Below are 4748 nucleotides of genomic sequence, written 5' to 3'. Positions count from 1 at the left end.
AATCATTCAGAAATCTGGTTTGGTTTTTAAGCTCTTGGAGCTGTTTAGATTGATTCATGACATAGTTTTCCATTAAAATTTCCAAACTAGATTTCTGAGGGGTTCTCTAGTTGCTTGCATAGCCAGGTGGTTCCATTTGTCCATAGGAATTTTGAGGGTTTTTATAAAAGTTTTGGTTTTGCCTCATTCCTTGGTTGTATTGAGCGTAATTCATTTTCTCAACACCTTCAATGGTACTACCTAGCTGGAAATCAACACCAATATGGCCAAACACACCACAAATTTCACAAGGAGGAGATACAGGAGTAGGTGTGACAGAACTAACATTCATTTTTTCAAACTTTTGGGTGAGTAAGTCAACCTTAGCAGCAAGATGATCAAGGGTAGAGACTTCGTACATACCTGCCTCTTTTTAAGAAGGTGAAGAAGCAGTGATGGCTCTCTCATTAGTCCATTGGTAGTGGTTCTAGGCCATGTCCTCAATCAAAGCGGATGTCTCTGTATAGTTCTTGTTCATTAAAGCTCCATCTACAGCTGCATCAACAGTCATTTTTGTGGTATATGATAAGCCATTATAAAAACTGTGGACTATAAGCCACTTCCCCATACGATGGTGGGGAAAAATTCTAAGCATTTCTTTGAAACGCTCCCACACATCATAAAGATATTCCCTATCTTTTTGAGTGAACCGTGTGATTTGATCCCTCAATTTAGTAGTCTTAGAAGGGGGAAAAATCGGGCAAGGAACGCTTGCCTCATTTGATCCCATGAAGTGATGGAACCAACTTCCATTGAATGGAACCAAGCACTAGCTCTATCCCTTAAGGAAAAAGGAAAGAGGTGCAACCTTACAGCTTCTTGGTTCGCCTTCAAGGTTCCACTGAGTCTTGAGAAAGTTGAAATATGAAGATTTGGATCCTCAGTGGGTGATCCAGAAAACTGATTTTGCCGCACCAAGTTAAGTAGTGCAGGCTTAATCTCAAAATTGTTACCCTCTACCGTTCGTTACACAATAATATCATGTGGCTCTTCCGTATAAGGTGTCGCATACTATTTAAGCCATATCGATATTTGGTTCATCTTATGCATACTCTTTAAGCCCTCAACCGTTCAACCATAGCGATATTATTTCGTGCTTCTCTCTTTCTCTTATGCAAATACCTTTTGATCTCGGGAACGAATTCACAAAGACTTTTGGTTCATCGCATAAAAGAGCAAGAACCCAAGGAGTTAACGGTAAAAAGATAGGAAGAAAAAGAAAAAGAAAAAGAAAAAAAAATTCTAACCACTACTAAAAAGTTAATTAAATTGGTTACCTCTTAGGCAGCTGCGCCAAAAACTTGATGGGGTAAAAGTGCAAGTGCACAGTTTACCGAAGTAGTAAAAAGAAAGTATCGTTCCAACATGAAGTTGTTAAATTTGATTAACTTTTATTGATGATTAGAAAAGTGTTTCAGTTGCAAAGTTCTGATTTTAATGGTTTAAAAAGAATAGTAAAAAGCACCTTGGGATTATTGGTGCATCTTGATGACAAACCCTTCACAAACCAAACCCTAAACCTAGAACTTTATATTGGACCTACTTTCAAAAGACAAGTTTCTCTTAAGCCTGTCACATCTCCTCTCGGTTTCAGTGAGATTGTTCCTCTAGCAACCACGCCTATTCTCATGGTTGATTGCTATTAGAATCCTTGAAGAATGAAACTTTATTTATCTCAAGGTTTGCTAGACTATTCTTATGTTTCGCAATCCTTGTCTAATTTCACTTGTTCAAATATCAAAACTTCTTCTTTCGATGCTTCGCTTTGATATTTGTGATGATGAATTAACAAGTACCGACCCTCCGATGTCACTTTATAAGTTTGATACTTGTTAATTCATTACAAAAACAGTGAAATTAGATTAGAAAGTAGATTTATATAAAATTAGGGTTCGAGGCTTGGTTTGATTAGGATTAAGTCATTAGACTCATCCAACAATCCCAAAACAAGAAGAGTCTAGTCATTCATGTTCATCATAGACATATAAGAGAAAAAGAACATAAATAAAATAAGAAGAAACTAAAAGAAGAACTTTTATTAAAGAAAACAATTGTCACTATTGAATTCCAAGAACAAAATATGATTTCAAAAACTAGATGGTTGCTCTATTTATTGTTTAACATTGACTTGAGCCCTAAGAATTAAATCACTAAAGTGTTGCACAAGAAAACATGGGCTCTAGGTCAGAAATAGACGTGGAGGGCTGCAGAGCCATTGTAATGGCACACCTGGCTCTGGCGGTTAAGAAATCGTGGAAAGTGTAACCATCAAAGAGTTTATTGCGGGAACGTGCAGAGAGAAGTTGTGGCAAAGGGGTGTGTCGCAAGTAACTTTGCAAAACGTGGTGTTTGGGCTTTGGGTTGTATTGTACCTAAGTAAATGGGCCAAAGGTCCCTTTGGCCGGTCCAGAACAGTAGCCCCCCAAGTTGTTGCTCCTGATGAAGAGTGATGACTTAAGTGCGGGGATAATCGGTTGTTCGTGGTTGGTTGTATAAGGAAGTTCGCTTTTGTAAGTTGTATGCTTGAAAGTTACCGATCCCGTTTGGCGGACATGATTACTCTTTTGAATCAAGGAACTGTTAAGGCCGAGGATTAAGAATGTCACAAGGATTGTGCGGGCACGAGAGTGAATGTGCTCGCTATCCTTTGATATTATTTTGTTCTTTAACCAAGTTAGTTCGCCAATAGAAAGAGTCGTGTCCGGTTTGCGAGTGCTCTCCTGGCTTAAGCCGGAGGAAAAGATTCCCTCGTCTGGAAGTTTGGTCGATTTTCATTCCATAATTAATGCCCACCTCTTTGAGGGAAAGGTTAAGGAGACATGACCTTTGGTTTCTGAGTGACACGTGTAAAGGCTATTGCGATACTTGAGTACCTATACTTGAGTACCTATTGTTTGGAACATTACTACATTTCATTTTCTCAGAAACTTAGAGATTTTTCTCAAAGTTCTTTCAAAGGCGAAGCGTTTCCGAACTCTCAACCTTCTCATTTCAAGTCAAGATCATCCATCGTACCAAGTAAGATTCTTATGATCACTCTTTCCCTTTCATGCTTGACTCTTGTTAGTTTCCTGTTTAAGAAATTGTAGAAATGCATGCTTTTTAGGGTAGCAGTTACTCTGACTCGGTGGTTTCTGCCGTTTGTTACAGTGGTTTCCACCGTGCATCAGGAGTTCTAGGTGTTTGCTGTCTATTTTTTGTTTGTATTATAAAAACACTAGGGACAGGCTTTAGTTTAATCCATAAGCTTTGAGTTCCACTCACCTTTGGAACGGTTTCCCTGACGTGTAGGGTAGATTTTTCGTTTTGTTTGTTTCTTGTCCTTTAGCGGTGGTGTTTGACCCCTTCCACACGGTGGTTGACTTGATAGGTGAAGCAGGGGTGGATCTGACTATTAGATTCACTTTTTCCTTTGTTTTTTCAGGTCTTATATGGAAAACGAGGAAGTCGCCACGCCTGCCTCCTCTTGGTGGGGGGAAGAGCCTCTAGAAATAGAGTCGGTTTTCGCGAACGATGGAGTGGGAGAGATTCCCTTCGAGTCCATTGGCGACGTGGAAGATTGGGAGTGGATGCTTCCGAGCACTTTTGATCGAGTGTGCTCGGTGTACAAAAACCATACCTTTCCCATGTATGAAGTGGTTTTTAAAGACCTGGGTTTTCGGCTCCCTTTTTCAGAGTTTAAGCGAGAGATGCTTCGCTGGACTAAGTTGTCTCCTTCGTAGATCCATCCGAATTCTTACGCCTTTATGAGGGCTTTTGACCTGTTGTGTGACTACCTCTGCCTTCCTGCTTCCAAGAATGTCTTCTTTTCCTTCTTTAACATACAACGAGGTACGGATTGGGTTTCTTTTCACCAAACCCAAAAGATGTTCGAAGTATTTACCGGGAAGGTGCGGAGTTTCAAGGAACGCTTCTTCTTGGTTCGACCGAGGAGTGCAGTTGCTTTAGATACTCTGGTAGAGGCTGTGAAGGATGGTGTTCAGGAACGCCGTCCTTTTTTCCATTTGTGTTGGTCCAAGGACCATTTTGGCTATGAGCTGAAAGACTTCGGCCGAACCGTTACTAACCTCACAGACAAGGTGATAGATATACGTCAACGACTTTGGGCGTTTGTTTAGTCTCTTCCGCGGAGGACCAAGACTGACAAACGGGAAAACCCAATGATGAGTGTGGATGGGTCCCAGTAACAAAGCCCCGCCTCATCAATACCCATGAGTTGTTGACATCCGAAAATTTTGAAGATTTCCTTGATAGTTTATTTCTTCCCTTCTTTGTTAAAACATTTTGTTTTTTGTCTGTTATTTCTCAAATCTGATGAGTTCTTTTGTTTCTATGTTTCGCAGAAAAGATGAAAGACTTGGGAGCCTTCGTGAGTGCAGCGACCAAGAACATATCTGCCAAGAAGTGGCGGAAGAACCTCCAATCTTTGGAGCATCTCATAGCCGGCTTTGGTGTCGGATCATCCTTTGGTCCAGTGGCGGACTTAGAAGGTGAGGATCCTCCCGAAGAGCTGGTGCAGGAGTCTGCGAAGAAGCAAAAGGTTGGAACGCCTTCCAAGCAGCCGGTCACGCCCATTAAAGCAGTTCATGTTCGTTCTGAGAGAGGGGACTTCCTTCAGCTTCCAAGGGTTTAGTCCGAGCCGGATCAATGCGGTCCCCACTCGACCCTTTTCTTGGATGATCCTGAGCTGAGGATTATTCAGGACCTTG

The 4748-nt window shown here is 41.1% G+C and overlaps 1 non-coding gene across 1 annotated transcript; it reads left to right on the top strand.

The window, feature by feature from the left end:
- Nucleotides 1–605: 605 nt before the first annotated feature.
- On the top strand, nt 606–712 carry LOC112416185 (small nucleolar RNA R71). Its single transcript, XR_003006492.1, has one exon. It is a non-coding gene; the product is annotated as a small nucleolar RNA R71 (small nucleolar RNA).
- Nucleotides 713–4748: the final 4036 nt, after the last annotated feature.

Source organism: Medicago truncatula, chromosome 6 (assembly GCF_003473485.1).
Source record: "Medicago truncatula cultivar Jemalong A17 chromosome 6, MtrunA17r5.0-ANR, whole genome shotgun sequence".
NCBI classification, from domain to species: domain Eukaryota; kingdom Viridiplantae; phylum Streptophyta; class Magnoliopsida; order Fabales; family Fabaceae; genus Medicago; species Medicago truncatula.
Note: the sequence above shows the minus strand (reverse complement) of the source record. Positions and strands in the feature narration are given on the sequence as shown.